The sequence below is a fragment of the Danio rerio genome, chromosome 6, assembly GCF_049306965.1.
Source record: "Danio rerio strain Tuebingen ecotype United States chromosome 6, GRCz12tu, whole genome shotgun sequence".
Classification (NCBI taxonomy): domain Eukaryota; kingdom Metazoa; phylum Chordata; class Actinopteri; order Cypriniformes; family Danionidae; genus Danio; species Danio rerio.
The window spans coordinates 26,425,270-26,442,436 of record NC_133181.1 but is presented as its reverse complement, the minus strand read 5'-3'; the positions used below and the strand labels follow the sequence as shown (position 1 = coordinate 26,442,436).

Below are 17,167 nucleotides of genomic sequence, written 5' to 3'. Positions count from 1 at the left end.
CTGAACAGCTCTCCGTCCACACCAAAACGCTGAAAACGCACATCACGTGACCACACACACACACTTTGGCAATCGCTGGAAGCTGGAGCCCATCTACCCAGATGAGAGCACTTCTAGTCGGACTTCTCATCAAGCATCTCCCGCTGGATCTAATCTCACTATATTTGCTAAACGTGATATTTCATTCATGTTGTTGTCTTTATCTAACGACATATTCCCTGACTTTGGTCATTGGAATCTATTACTTGTTCTCAGGTAACGTGTTTTGGCTGAGCGCAAAGATAAGTTAATGATTAATGTAAGCACGTAGCATTCTGTATATTGACTGATCGCTTGCCTTTATTTCCTATAATGTATAAACTTATTGTATGTTATACTTTTATAATGGCCATTATCGATAATTAAAACTGATATTCAGCAAAAGAGAGGGTGTGTTTCGTATTTTCACTGAAATTGAAAGGAGGCAGTTGTTACCGGCTCCGTTTTGTTATAAATATCCACACAGTGAAGATGACGCTCATGCAGCACGACGCCTCAACATTTCTGCTGTCTGTTTAGTTGTTAATATTAAAATAAAAATAGGCAGTTCCTTATATCAAGTTTACATTTTATTGTTGAGAAAGTGAAACAACGTAGCCAAGGTGATGTGAATGAAGTTATAAAGTACACTGTTCCCTGTGAAGATTGACGCGTGTCCTCGGTATGTTTTCCATATCAAACTGAGAAGAAGAGATGCAGCCTTGATCAAACTTGCGAAGTCTGAACTTACACGGAGAAGATTCAGGACTGAACTGTGTGTTAGGCTACTTAATATTGAGGAAAAGCCCCAATCAGAGAGGCGAATGTCTGCAGCCCCGCCTCCGTTTTCAGATGTCTCCGTCTTTACCCATCCACACTGAGACGGAGCAGCAGCGTTTTAGAATGAAAACGGCCTCTCCAGCGTTTTCGAAACGCTCCGTTTTCGGCGCTCGAGAACTCCGGCGTAGTGTGGACGGATGGCGTAACCGTAGCAAAACTTATGCGTTTTCAAACTAAAACGCATTAGTGTAAACGGGGCCTTAATCATTACTGAGAGTTCAAACTCTGAAGAGCAAATTCATCGATGCGTAGCTCTACCAATCCTGAACCATGCGAGCCAGTGGCGACACACTTGTTTAAAGTTGTCTTTAAACAAGATGTTTTTAGTATTCGGAGAACACTAGCTGATGTTTTTGCAAAAAACCTGGCTTTAGAAAAAATACAAAAGACACAGCACCGAAAAGCTTTAATTTGCACAGACCTCAAACGGAGAATAACCAGATCAACCTCTTTCTGCTGGATTCCAGGTCATATGACACTTTCTGGTAATGAACTGGCAGGTGAGGCTACAAAATCACTTATCAGCTTAAGAAAACTGTTTCAGTCACAAGACCACTAAAGTGTTAGGAAGTCCTGTAAAACAGCTCTCGAGTTCAGTGTGAATGTTTTGTTGATCTGAAGTAGTTTAAAGCCTGAAAAAATAGCCCTGATATTCTCAACAAAACTTATGTGGAAAACAGCAATATCATTAAGTCACCACAATACAGTTAGATGCCTTTCCAGTCCACAAATTAGCATTTTTTTCTACGGATTTACTGTATCAATAAAGCCCAATTTATACTTTTTTGGTTGAGTGAACATTGTAGTCAGCAGCATGCACATACTGTAGCTGATGGCATAACAAGCATTTTATCTGCTGTGTTCTGTCTGCATTGCTCTGTGTTACTATTTCTGAAACAATACTTTGCAGTGGGTTTTATTTAATGGATAGAAATAATTTAATAACTTTATGAAAAAAGGAGTAGGACGATTCAAAGTGAATAAAAGTTCAAAAGTGAGACCTCCCTTCTATTTTTAAAAACTTTTCTTTGATTTTACTACAAACTTAACATAAATCTTGCGAGTTGTGGATTTATTCAAAATAAATACTTCAAGAGTTTACAATGATGATTGATTATAAAGCTTGATTGGCATGCTGTCCCGGGAGAGAGCCCTGAGCTCATAAGATCCTCTAGTCCGGGGCTCCCTCCAGTTTGCAAGGCGAAAGGGGAGTTTGAGGTTAGGTAGATCTCAAGAACTCCCCTGATGTAGTAGCTAGTGAACAGATAATGACTGCTCTTAAGAATTACTTACTAGGAGCATGTCTATGGTGCTAATTTGGATTAGGCAATTATCTTAAGGTGCATGTTTTTGGACGGTGGGAGGAACCCGCACAGAGACGTCAGCTGGCTTTGTAAGGACTAGAACCAGTGGCTTTCTTGCTGTGAGGCAACAGTGCTAACCACTAGGCCACCGTGCCACCCATCTAGAAAAGGAGGAGTAGGGGTGGAAGGGGGGATTCTTCAAATCGAAGATGGCTGTTATAGGGAACTTAGGGTATTTATAGTGGCTTAGGAATCTTCTGATTGGTGAATCATAAATTGAATAATGCGGGACTGGCTGCAAGCAATCATGAGCACGTGATCTTCTCAAAATTAGTTTATAAATAAACTTCAAAAAGTGTATTAATTGCTTACCAGAGCATTTCTGCACAGGGCAAGTGGCATTCAGACTTGCATGTGTCGTTAACCAATTATGCTAAATTAGATGCTACGTGTAATGTTGTGTAAATACGTTACCTGGATTTCTTTTTTTAAAAACAGCCTAAGCAAAATCTGACCTGAACAGGTAGTTTTCTGCCCAATACTTCAATTTAGCATTACATTCAAATGCTTTTATCAGCATTCTAACTACAAACATCAATTTCTTTCCAATTTATATTTTTGAATTTTATCAACACTTCCTGAGGCCTGTTGCGCAAAACAAGTTGAACAAACTCTGGGTTACAGAGTAAAAGTAGAGTTGACAAAACCTAAGAAATCCAACCTGGTTAAGATTAAGTAAGAGGTTCCACAACACTTGATTTTAATGTTCTGCCAGGTTTAACCCTTCAGATTAACTATGAAACACATTCAGCTGAAAGTATGACCTGCAACAAACAGCCAATCACACATGAGTCAATAGGCTCGTTTGAGGTGCGCATCGCCTTGACTGCATTGTAGACGAGAACGTCACTACTGGCCGAGATCGCTTTTGCGTTTTTTATCGCGGATGAATGATCTCATGAAAAAATACTATGGTGATTTATAGTAAATATTAAAGCTTTTTTTAAACATGTTTTTTCAGTATTTTTTTTTTATAGCTGTTGTGATACCAGAGCAATTATAGAATTTAAATAGGTTATTATATGGTTCAAAAACACTATTGTATTCCTATAAATTATTATACTATTTTTTTTTAATGTGGGAGTGGATGCAATTGAAATATCACTGTTTTTACAAAAAGATTGTCACAATCAAAGAAGATGAACAGTTCATTACTTAAAAGGGTGTATTTAAAATGTAAATCTGTATATTCAACAAATGTTAAAAGAACGACAAAATAAACAGCTTCTACAGCAAGAAAACTTTCAAGAAATCTCATTTGGCTACATTATAAAATAAGTAGCTATAGCAAGATGCTTTTGAGTGACAGGTCATGACAAATGTTTGTTTGACATAAATAAATTTTTAAGGGTTTTATTATATTGACATGCTAATTAGGCCTATATAATCTGCTTTTACTCCAGCCAGACTAAAATAAACAGCCTAAGACTTTCTCCAGAATAAAAACTATTAGACTAGAAAATACTGTGAAAACCGCAGTAAAAACAAGATAGAGAATATCTTGAGGCGAAAGCAACTCGGACACATTTCTAACTGGCATGCATCTTGCGGTGATCACCGGTGATCGATTCTGCGCAGATTTTTTCCATCTCAAACAAGCCTAATTTGATTCAGTTCTTACTAGTCACCAATTCACTGCTCTGTTGAAGATTAAGAGATATCGTTATAAAAAATAATGAATTTAAACACATCTGCAAGGCAGAGATAAACATTGTTGATGCAGCAAAAGTTTGTGAAATCAACTTTAACAATACAAACAGTGTTTTTGAGCTACTGACATTTAGCCTATAATGTTACTGAGAAATCTGAAAACCTTAGAAACTCATGTTTTCAGCGTAGCTAGTTTATAGTTTGCATGTAAACACATTTTGCACAGTTTGTTCATGTTAATACAAATTTTTCTCTGCTTGACTGAAAGTTTGTCATTTGTGACTGTTCACTTCTGCACATTAAGTGGGGTTGTTTTCTAAAAACAAATTCAAATTCTACTGAAGGTCACATTACTTGTACCCCACCAACATTTTTAAGTAGACTTGGGGTTGATTTTTTTCAGCCCACAAACCAATCTAACCAATTCCGACGCAGATGGATTTTGGTCTATGCCACAAACTCTAGTGATGATCACTTTAGGACATTATTAATCTGAGCTGAAGTCTGTAATTTTATGGCCACCCCAGCTGTATCCGTTATGTGACTGAATTAAAGAATACAATTCATTTTTGATTTTCTGCTGTAGAGAAACCCGGCAAACCTCATGTGATCTGGCCCACACTAAGACTCTGTCGAGCTGTTCTGGCATCAGTGTGATCTGGCTCAGGGGACTGAAGGTAAAACTCATTAGTCTAACCATTAGAGAGTACATTACCTCACTCATTGACTCATTTCATTAATCTCCCAGAAGATTTTGCTCAGGCACTGGTGATTGCACCATGCAAGACACTTACGGTAGAAGTAACACCTCTTAACAGCTTAAATTGCAGCTAAACTTCAAAGCACTATCTGAAAGCAGCTTTCCTGTCTTGCCTCAATATTTAACTCAGCCAAGTGTAACGTACTGATCTTATGGATTCAAGAGCAGCAACATATACTCGACTAATAACGTTTTTTTTTTAGAATCAGAACCAGTTTTGTTAAAAAAATCTGGAATTTGAACGTAATTAAAATGTCGCCTATGAAATAAATACAGTAATGTTAAAAGCAAATATTGGTAAGCAAAGAAACATAAGAACATAAGCAAAATATTGCCAGGAATTATTTAAATGTCCATGTAATAACCTTTTAAAACATTTAATACATTTTATTTTAGCACAATGCTAAGCAATTGAAAACATCCTGCAGAGTTTCAAATCGTAAAGTTATTTCCGGAGTTCATGGTTGTTATTTGCACAGACTTGGTATATGCATCATGTCGAGAAGATGAATCGTGATCTGTAAGGGAAAATGCTTTGTTCCTCACTACTTCAGAAGGTTGAGAGTCAATGGTTAAAGTTAATTTTTACACCACAGCAGTGAAGCCCCAAACATGCATTGTGTCCAGATCGTTTACTGATTGATTAATGCATACAATATGGGATTCATAGGATGATTCTTATTGAAGGAAGAATTATCAACACTGTTGTATATTTTATTGAAGAATGCTTGCTTGTTGGACTTTGGATTAATTTGAATCTGCAAAATCAGAATTCTATAACTACTATAACTGGTAATTGGGATAACTACTGGTACGTGCAGAAATCTGCATATTTTTGGCCCATCATTTAGTCTATTTATTTACTTGTGTAAAAGTGTGTAAATTAATATTTATTCAGGTTTTAAATTAATTTCAGTAATATTATAGACTAATATGAAAATGTTCATATGATTTATTACAATATAGTTTGTAAAGTAATATTTTCTGTCTTTTAGTAGACATATTATATGAGAGAATTGCTTTGTTTACCAAATATGTGGATCTAACTGGATTTGCATTGTAAACATTAAATAGAAGTAAAAAGGTATTATTCTTTATTTCATATATTAAGTTTTTAGTAAGATGCTCCCAAAATCTTTTCGCATAAATCTGCAGATTTTGTACAAAATTCTGTGCAGAAATAGCAAAACATATCTGCAGATTCTGTCTGGCCCTACTGTACATATTGTTCATTTTGGTCATTCTCATACTGATATCATATTTGCATTAAGCATTTATTGAGATATTTGAATGAAGCTTTGCATGTCTGCCATCATATTTTATGAAATTATTAAAAATAATATATACAGTTGAAATCAGAATTATTAGCCCCCCTGAATTACCCCCCCCCCCCGTTTATTATTTGTTTCCCCAAATTCTGTTTACTGCAGAGATAATTGTTTTTCAACACATTTCTAAACATAATAGTTTTAATAACTCATTTCTATGATTTATTTTATTTTTGCCATGATGACAGTAAATAATATCTTACTAGATACTTTTCAAGACACTTCTATACAGCTTAAAGCGACATTTAAAGGCTTAACTCAGTTAATTAGGGTAACTAGGCAGGTTAGGGTAATTGGGCAAATTATTGTATAACAATGGTTTGTTCTGTAGACAGTCGAATCAAAAATTAGCTTAAAGGGGCGAATAATTTTGTCCTAAATTTTTTTTGTATTTTTAAAAAAAATTAAAAACTGCTTTTTTTCTAGCCGAAATAAATAAGAATTTCTCCAGAAGAAAAAAATATTATCAGACATACTGTGAAAATGTCCTTGCTCTGTTTAACATCATTTAGTAAATATTTTAAAAAGAAAAAAATAATTCAAAGGTGTGCTAATAATTCTGACTTTAACTGTATTAAAGACATTGAAAAATCTAAGAAGATGTCAAATACAGTATTTATTGAGGTTACAACCTGATGTGCCAGGTGTTTGTGTCATCTTGGATGTCAGTTGTGGACCTTGGAGAGATTTGCAGAAAGCTTATTTAAAGGTAATAATGATGAACAGGGTCACTCGCTGAGAGCTGGTTAATTAGGTGTCAGTAATGAATGCTTCATTCATGTTATTGCCTATGGAAAGGCAGAAAAAAGAAAACCTCACCGACTCATTGGCTAGGGATGCAAGCGGTTGCCAAGCAACTGTTAAACACACACACACAGTAGTTAATAAAGTAACAAAATAGGTTCAGCACCTAAACCAATAGTGTAAAGCATGATGTGTGGGTAGAGATGAGCATCCTTTGTTTTTATTAATTTATTGATGAGAATTTTTGGTTGTTCAAAAAACAAATAAAACTAATGGAGTGTGTTAACACTTGGCATATTGATTTAATTAAAAGCACAAAACAAACAGGCCATAAAACATTTTCTGTACATAAAAAATATTGTATTTTCCAACTCATGCTCTGACAGGAGCCTTGGCAAGTGCATTTGTGGGTGAGTTTTATTGTTGTGGGATCTTACATCGTCTACACACAGTCTTTGTTGCCTAATGCTACAGCAGATAGAAGCTGTTTACATTCTTAAAGTCCGAAATGGGTCTTTTGAAAGAGACATTAGTTATGTCATATCTAATTTAGACAGTGTCAATGATTATAGCAAGTTCTGTTGTTTTTAGTTAAATGTTGCTCTTGGCATAGCTCTCCGTCTTACCGTGTGTGTGTGTGTGTGTTAGTGTGTGTGAATGCGAATGCTAGTGTATGTCGGTGTTTTCCAGTGCTGGGTTGCGGCTGGAAGGTAAGGAAGATCCGCTGCTTAAAACATATGCCGGAATAGTTGGTGGTTCATTCCAATGTGGTGACCCCTGATAAATAAGGAACTAAGCTGTAAGAAAATGAATGAATGAATGAAAGTGTGTGTGTGTGTAACTGTGTGTTACTGATCACAAATCTTTAACGGTTCTGATCACATTACTGTTTTTAAGTCATGGATTAGCCAAAAACAGGAGGAGACAAATGTAATTTGCTTTTAGTTTCAACAGTAACGAAAGAAACTTTTGGTTTTAACAAACAGAACTTAGAACCTGTAATTTTAAGAAAATTAAAATCAAGAAATAGGTGGCGCAGTGGATAGCACGTTCACCTTACAGCAGGAAGGTCACTGGTTCGAGCCTGGGCTAAGTCAGTTGGCATTTCTGTGTGGAGTTTGCATGGTGTCCCCGTGTTCGCGGGGGTTTCCTCTGGGTGCTCTGGTTTCCCCCACAAGTCCAAAGGCGTGGTACATTGGGTATGCTACGATAGACCGTGATGTGTGTGTGTGTGTGTGTGTGTGTGTGTGTGTGTGTGTGTGTGTGTGTGTGAATGAGTATGTATGTGTTTCCCAGTGATGAGTTGCAGCTGGAAGGGCATCCACTGTGTGAAACAAAGTGTAAGTTGGCGGTTCATTCCACTGTGGCAACCCCAGATTTCTATCAGCATATGTTTTATGCTGTTTAACAGATGAGGTGGTGCTGGCATGCCTTACTATCTCTGGAAATTAGTTCAGAATCTGAGCTAGTGTTGTGTATTAGCATGACTGAGAATAACCTCAGCTCTCACAATTCTCAGTCCCTAAAGCTTTATCGTCTGTCACGGTTGTGTTTTGACAACTAGATTACACAAATGACTGACTTATTGGGCGAATATGAGTCCCAAATGAATCTGAAAGGATTTTAAGCTTAAAAAAACATGTAAGTGATTTATACTCTTATTAAATCAGAAGTGAGACAGAATATTTGGACTTTGCCTCTACTTTATGACTTCTTGTTTTATTAAACCATTTCATCTGGAGTACTTTCTGTCCCCCTTCCTGCTTGGTTGCCTAGTGATCTATAAACCCAGACTTGAGCCCCTGTCTTAGTTTTCTCTGTAAAGCCACACTCTTAGTTTCATGTTGTTTTTGTAGTTTTAGTGCTACAATTAGTCATTTATTGACAGCATTCAGACTTAACAATTACAAGCTTCTTACGTCTCTCTGTGCAGATCTTGACTTTGAAAGGTTTAGAGATTTACTGCAAAGCATACATATTTGCAGATACTTTTACAAATAACAGCAGGTTCTACAGGAAAATCTTGCAAAGAAATTTATCCAAACATCCAATCAGTAATTTGTAAACTCTGTGGACAAATGTCTTCACATTAGCACTTGGGATTTGCACTATTAAGATAAGACTTTTCATGTTTCAGAACAGTTTAATTCAGTTCAATTCACCTATTTGTATAGCGCCTTTTACAATGTAGATTGTGTCAAAGCAGCCTCACAAGAAGAAGAATTCGCAAGAAACCAGGATCAGTTGGGCACGACCATTTCCAAAGCTAGACCTCACCGAAGACTTGTCTGTCCCTGGAGCGTCCCAGGAATCAGTATCATATTCTCTTGACTCCTCCATGAACACTACAGCAGCTGCTCAGGATACGGCCTGGTCCAGGATATGGAAACCTTGGGATCATCTCGTTGCTGGTCTTGGATCGAATCAGTAGTGCTGCATAGTCTGAATTGTAACAGTTGAATTGTTACTTTTCTGATCTGGCTTTTTGTCAATAATGTTGACTTTTTTGTCTTTTTAAGCTCTTTCTAATTTAAATTTAAACATTAAAAAGATGAAGAGAACTAAGAACTTTCACACTGTTCTGTCTACTGCCGCTTCTCAAACACTGTGCAAGAACAGAACTGAGTTGTTTTACAAGTTTTATTGTGCCTAAATGGTCAGATACACAAATTATGTTAAAATTCCATTTAGGTGGAAATCCACTGAAAAATCCACCAATTTGTATTTTTAATACCAGGGGTGACCAACCCTGTTTCTGGAGATGTACCTTTCTGCATATTTCAGTTGCTATCCATATCAAACACACCTGCCTGTAATTAGCAAGTGCTGTTCATCTCCTAAATAATTAGTTCAGGTGTGTACCAATTGTATATATTTGTGTTTATACAATAGTTCTGTCTGGTTCTCGATTCTGATAGGCTGATAGCCATGCGATATTGCCACAATAACAACACTCGTACAGCCTCCTCACCCTTGTGGATTAAACTGCGGTCACGCTGGACTTTTCTCCCTATAGACTTCCATGCATAAGCACACAAATGCGTCAGACCGGTTCAGTTATTTAATGTCTAATAATCTTGTTTAATCCCGCTCCTTTTCGCGGCGCCGTATGAAAGAATTTCACATGCACAAACTCTAATGTGACCACAGCTTTACTCCGTCCACATAGAGTGACAGCAGGTGAATAAACATCATGACAAATAATGTAGCTGTTGGACAACATAATGTACTTTTGAGGCTTTTTAGCCGAGAATATAGTTCTTTAGATTGCATCTATGCAGTTTATTTATAAGGATAGTGCCTATTTTAAATATTTATAATTTCGAAGAGACAGCGTGTCGGCGGCCATTAGCCATTAGACGTTGTTCGTCCACAAGATGGCGACAGAGATCGTATAATAAGCACTTAAAAGAGAAAAACTGAATAATTTCTTAATAATCGATGATCAAGTCATTATTAAACTGGTAAGTGATTTTCTAAGTCGATCTCTCTCTTTTGTGTTGTAGTGCTGTATTTATACAATATAACTGTAGTGTTGGCCACTCTTTGTAAACCCTAAGTTATGTTTTGCTTGGTCATCTGTTTCTACAGAGTCTCCTGTTGTCGTTTCTGCAGATTAGTTCAGTAAAAAGAAAGAAGAAATGCCTTACTTATCGCAAACGCAACTGTAATCTGGTTGTGTTTGTGCTGCTTTGGCTTTTTTTGGGGTTAATTATTCCCGATTGCAACAGAAAAATTCTGGGAGATATCCCTGTAGACTGATAGCATTTAATACCGTTCAGCCTTATAATCTTAAAATGTGAGCAAAAACACCTGTTTTGTCATCACTTTTTCTATTATGCTAGATAATCATTCAAATACTAGCTCTAAAGTGACGTTCATGCAGCAACAGTTTCTGCTGTTCTAATGTCAGCTGCAGATGTGAAGGAATGGCGGAAGAAAGTAGTTTTTCATACAAAAGGATTTTTAGACTCTTCATGTTTGATTTTCTTTTTCATATACACGAGTATGCCATCAGACTGTTGTATAAATGCAATATCACACTCTAGCAGTGCGATTTGGCTGTATATTAGCACTGCTAAGACAATAAGCCACTCTGCCCGCTGCCTCGTGCCAAAGCACGCCTCCCACCAGTGCTGATATACAGCCATATTGTACTGCTATGAGTTTTGCTGAGTGATTGCAGTGTGCAAGCATATAAAAAGTTGCCAGGCAATGGCGAAATTGACCCCTCCAGCTGCTTATACAAGAGACTGTAATAAATTTAACACCTCACACAGATAAGAGCTGCTTTATGTCCAAAATAAACATACTTTTTAATATAGACTAGTATAGTTTCATTCTCAAATGGCACTCTCAAAGACACTCATTTATCTGCGACTGCCTGATGTATATTGCACAAAAAAAAAACAAAAAAAAAAACTGAAAAGACTTTCTCAGTCTGGCAAGCTCTACTTTTGGTTAACCATTCGCAACTTCCAGGTGTACATTATTCTTTTTAATCCGTGTTTATAAGGTACAGTGCGTGTTCTGAGGGTTAAAATAATGTTTTGTTGTAAACAACGTTTGTAGAAAAGCTGGAGATTCCATATACAGTTTTGGCTATCGCTTATTTTCATGGCAGTTGGGATCATGCAAAAAGTAATGCAGTCTCAGAAACATTTGAGGAAATAAAGACCGTAGGGATTTTCCAAGAATATGTTTCTCAGATGTTGTCGTGCTTCTGTGGTTTATGCCAACCTGCGTATGGTGAATGGTAAGCTTTTGAGGTTAAACTGGTTTGTGATCCTGTTCCAAATAATGTCCATGATATCTGATATCCAATCAGAGCCAAATGATCAGCATTTCCCTGTTTTTGAGTATTATTTTCCCCTGGAATTTTTGTTGTTAGAACTTCCTTTTACACTGTGGATAGAATTATATGACAAAATATCATGACAACAAATGTTTTTTTTTGTTGTTGTTATGTTATGACTTGTTGTAATAAGTTAATAATTTTTAACATTAATTTGTATGTTAAAAAAACTTGCTTTGTTAAACATAACTTGAGAAAATAAAATTGAATAATTAGCAAGGTTGGATATATATGATATACTAGAATAAACAAGCTTCCATATAGTATGTAGGATCAGTATGATTTGACTTTTTTCAGTTTAATTTTTAAGTTCAGTTTTATACAGTCTTTTATTTGCTATTATAATGTGGTTTGAATGGCTTTATTTCATTTCTGAAACATGGACTGTATTATAAAGCGAAGACAGAACAAATTTTTCATGTGCAAGTGTTAATTATTAAGTGCTATGTTCGGTATACTATATACCATACCAAAATACCATTAAAATAAACTTAACTAGGTTACATAAAAAAATGTAAACAGAACAATGTGCAAAAAAAGTTGAATAACTCTTAAAAGAATGTCCTAGCTTAAAAAGGTGAACATTATTACAATTATTTATTTTTGTGTTAATATGGTCCAAATTTATTCTTTTGGGGGTACTGTCCCAGTGAGATTTATCCCTAAAGATATTTTGTAAAGTAAAGTAAAGTGCAATGTGCAATATACAGTAAAGAATGTCCATTTCTTCATATATACATACATACACATATATATATATATATATATATATATATATATATATTTATATATATATATATATATATATATATATATATATATATATATATATATATATACTTTGCTGTATTGATGTAATATATTCATGTGATAATGAGGCAAGCTGAACGAACAGCATTCAAACACTTAAGTAGTGTTGCATGATATGAGAAAGCTACAACATTCTAATTTTAAAATAGTATATATTAGAAAGAAAATGGTGACATGGTGGCTCACGGTCGCCTGACAGCAAGAAGGTTGCTGATTCAACTCCTTGGCATTTCTGTGTGGAGTTTGCATGTTCTCCCAGTGGTTGTATGGGTTTCCTCCAGATGCTCCGGTTTCCCCCACAGTCCAAAGACATGCAGTTTAGGTGAACAGAATAAACTAACTTGGCCGTAATATATGCATGTGAATGAGTGTGTATGGATGTTTCCCAGTACTGGGTTGCAGCTGAAAGGGCATCTTCTGTGTAAAACAAATGCTGGATAATTTGGCAGTTTGTTTTGCTGTAGCGACTCCCGATGAATAAAGGGACTAAGCTGAAATAAAATTAATTAAAATTAATAAATGCACTGACCATTACAATCAATACTCTTGCCGTCTCAAGCTGTAAGAGAATCTCCTCCTGGGCAACACTGACCCCTAGTGTTACATGCAGCAAATGCAATAATAATAATTATTCATTCTTTTAGTCATTCATTTTCCTTTCGGCTTAGTCCCATTATTAATCTGGGGTCGCCACAGCGGAATGAACCACCAACTTATGCAGCATATGTTTTACACAGCAGATGCCTTCCAGCTGCAACCCATCACTGGGAAATATCCATACACACTCATTCACATACATATACTACAGACAATTTTAGCTTATCAAATTCACCTGTACCCCATGTCTTTGGACTTGTGGGGGAAACCAGAGCACCTGGAGGAAACCCACGCAAACACTGGGTGAACGTGCAAACTCCACACAGAAATGCCAACTGAACTGGCGACATCGTTACCCACCGCATCACCCATAATAATAATTGTCAAAATAATAATCTAGTCATTCTCTTTTTAACCACATATGGACAATTAAAAATATATAAAAAATTTGAAATGTGTGTATTGACGTATTTACTTATTGAAACTCCCCTATTCTAAAGAGTAGACTATTTGTGGAATTTATTGTTTTGCTGGACCATAATTAATTATACATAACTAGTTTAACTTAATAAATTATATAAATAAAAAGCTAACTCTATTCAGAGGTGTTTATCTCATGCAATTAGCTGACTTCAGGTTGTTTACTAGTAGTTACAGTGTAATGCTGAACAATATATAGTTTGAGCATTGATTTAGCAATGTGTGTAATAACAACATCGCAGGATTAGATTATTCATCAAAGATTAAAATATAAAGATAATCTTAAATATTATTTTTACAATGATGGCCAATTGGCCAGTTTCTGTACTTGTTCTGTTAGACTCTCCAGAAAAGCATAAAGCACTGTTATTTAACTTTTATTTTTGCTCTGTAGTATTTATCTATGCATGATTTTTTTTATTATTTTATGATAAAAAAAGGCTTGATTACCCCAGTCATTCTAAATTATTGTAATCTTTCCTAAAAGTGCTATTTAAATAATCTGGTAAAAAATTTTTTTTATTCATATTGGAATATACTGTATATCGCAGCAAAACCATATACTGCAATATCTGAATTTTCCAATATTGTGCAGCTATACTATAGTGTAATAATCACTTTTTTTTGAATGGTGCTTGTTGCAAGATGTGACACTGAATTCAAACATTTAGTTGAAGTTAAAACATTATTATGGAATTTCTATAATGGAACTATTCACTATGATGGCACACACTGCTTTTTCTGAGGTAAACTATTAATAAATGCAGGTAAATCTACAGGGGGAATAAATGTTAGCCTTGGCTGTGCAATGGCATTAACTAATCCTCTCCAACTGTTAGTTTACTGTGAGTGAGAGATGGTGAGGATGAGCAATAACCAAAATTATTCCGCTATTAAAAATCTATAATAGTTGGAAGTACATCACAATAAAGTCAGTAGAAAGGTCCTGACTTCAGTGCTGACTTCTGTATTGCTTTGCAAACTTAAAGGAGAAACTTAAATATTAATGAATAGAAATTGAAAAAAAAGGGTATACGACGTAAGAGCAATACTAGGGTGAGAAAATAATGACTGAATGTTCGTTTTTGAGTGAACTCTCCCTTGAAGTAAACATTTTCCACATTAAATTTTATTAATTTCTTTTGTACAAGGTTGGTATAAAAGTAATCATTTAATTAAGTCTATATTTTAGGGAGTCAGTTAGTTAGTTAGTCCACACAAATTTTAGAGTTCCTATAGCCAATGGCTTTACCAGCAAATGTGCGGACAGTAAATTTTCTTTTTTTTTCTCTTCTAAATCTAATCAGTATCACAAGGTTGCTTTAACATCATGATAATGTAATACTTACAGTAGTTTATAATCAGAATACAGTCAGTTAAGCATTCTTTAACTTAACTGTTCAAGCATGAGTCGAGTTAAGTGAAATAAGTTTAAGTGGAAAGGGAAGCTGCTGAGCACATGAACAGCCATAAATAGCATGTTCATATTTTGAAGACTTGGCATTGCACAATAAGGGCCGTTGCGATGCTTCTTGTATGTGTGACCCAGCATCAGGCAGTGTAGATTATTGATGATTTTTAATGATTTGAAGCGATTAATAGAATGACATGACAGTTCACTGGAAATACTCATGCAGATTTATTGAAATCCATAGTAACTGAGCATTCAGTTATCAGTATTACGTAATGACTTGCGTATTAGGTGAATATTACCATAATATTGGCTGTTAATTAGTACTGATTAATGCCTTATTCAGCGTGACTACATTTCAGATTGCTTATTCCTTCCCCTTACCTAAAATTAACAGACTTTTCTAATTAGTAGAACACATTCTCATAGGAAATATGTACATCAGTGTAATTTTTTTAAATGGGAAATACTTTCCTTTAGGTAATTAATAATAATAATTAATTACATTTCTGGACACTCGAAGCGCTTTAAACATTTTTGGGGGGGAATCTGCTTATCCACCTCTATAGCATCCTCATGGATGACGCGACAGCAGCCATATTGCGCCAGACTGCACACCACACACACCAGCTGATTGGTGGAGAACACTGGGGTACATTTCGTGGGATGTTTCAGATGGTAAATCCACTAAAGGGCACTGTCTACATTGTTGCAAAACAGAAATACATTACTTAAAAATGTTTTGTTGAATATTTCAGATAAATGTCCATCTGTACGCAAGAGGTGAAGGATTGAGAAGGTCATACAGATCGCTCAGTCCAGTGAAATACTGCCCTAAACCCTTCTCTAAACTAGTGTGACCATTTGTTTTCGTTTTGAGACTTTCATCTGGCTGGGTTTTCTAAGTCTCCTAAAATGTCCTGGATTCAGCTTTTTCTTTCTGTAGTCTTTGTAATGGACCCTTTTTACAAGCCTGTTATAACACGTTTAACGGTCATCAAAATCCTTGAAAGTTTTTAACATTTAGATAAAAAAAAAACTTATGAACATGTATACGTATTTATAAATGCATTATATGATCTGCGCCAAATTACAAAAAACGAACTACAGCTAATGCAAGGTATTTTTAATGCAGCGTGTATGGGGCTGACATTAAATTTGACGTTATTCTCTCCTCTGGCTGCCGTTATCAATCTCACACTATTTTTTTTCCTTTTTCTGAAAGGCTTGATAACACCATCGTGGCATTTTTCTTTTTTTTTCTTTTTTTTTTCTTTCTTTTTTTTTTATTAGTATATGCAAAAATCATACAAATACAAGAAAACATCAACAGATAACAAATACAAAGCAACAAAACAAAAACAACAAAAACATCAACAATATAGTCAGGAACTGGTATGTGCGTGAGTGTGTGCGTGTGAGTGTGTGTATGCATGTAAAGGTAACTTGGTGGACAGGTCAGAGTACATACATTAGGAACAATAACAGTCAATAAATGAAGCAAGTGTCGCAGATATAGATAAAACATATAGAAAGAAACCAGTCAGAGGTAGGGAGTAACAACAATGCTTATTAATGTATGATAGTAAATTTGAGAGTAAAAAGAGAGAAAGGACAACAGTAATAACTGACAACAATAATAATAAATCACAAGTGCTACACCAACTACTACTACAGAAAGTTACTTATATTACAACTACTAATGCTTCTAACCTAATCTAATGCTTCTGTTATTTGTAACAGCTTTGCATTTTAGACGGTTTGGCGCCATCTTCTGACTAAATAATGCAGACTAGTCTATGTTTTGTGTTTGATTACTAAACAAAGACACTGTTAAGGTGTAAACATAGACACAGTTAAGGAGTAAACATAGACACGGTTAAGTGGGTTTGTGGTATTTGTTGGTGTTGTTCAAAGAACTGCACAGAATAATCCTTTATTCATATGTCCATGTAAATATGATTAGTGTAAAAAAGAAAAAAGTCATACTGACCCATAGCATTCATTTCATTTAAAACTACAGTCAAATGTTTAAGGATTAAACTATTTAAGGTGGCATGGTGGCTCAGTGGTTAGAACTGTCACCTCACAGCAAGAAGGTTGCTAGTTTGAGTCCCTGCTATGCCATTTGACATTTCTGTGTGGAATTTGTATGTTTTCCTTGTGTCTGCTTGTGTTTCCTCCAGGTGCTCCGGTTTCCCCCACGGTCCAAAGACATGCACTATAGGTGCAGGGTGTCTGCGGGGTCTTAAAAAGTATTAAAATTGATCAATCAATTTAGAGAAATTTAAGGCCGTTTAAAAGTATTAA

At 35.5% G+C, this 17,167-nt stretch overlaps 1 protein-coding gene across 2 annotated transcripts in view; it reads left to right on the top strand.

Annotated features, from left to right (window-relative positions):
- gng12b (guanine nucleotide binding protein (G protein), gamma 12b) overlaps positions 1-17,167 on the top strand; it is a 93,405-nt gene that overhangs the window by 3,352 nt on the left and 72,886 nt on the right. Inside the window, exon 2 of one of the 2 annotated variants that reach the window (XM_073954088.1) lies at positions 4,459-4,549. The exons of the other annotated variant lie outside the window; for it this stretch is intronic. The gene's annotated coding sequence lies outside the window, so the exon portion shown is untranslated. The remainder of the gene's footprint in view (positions 1-4,458; positions 4,550-17,167) is intronic. 2 annotated transcript variants of the gene reach the window in all.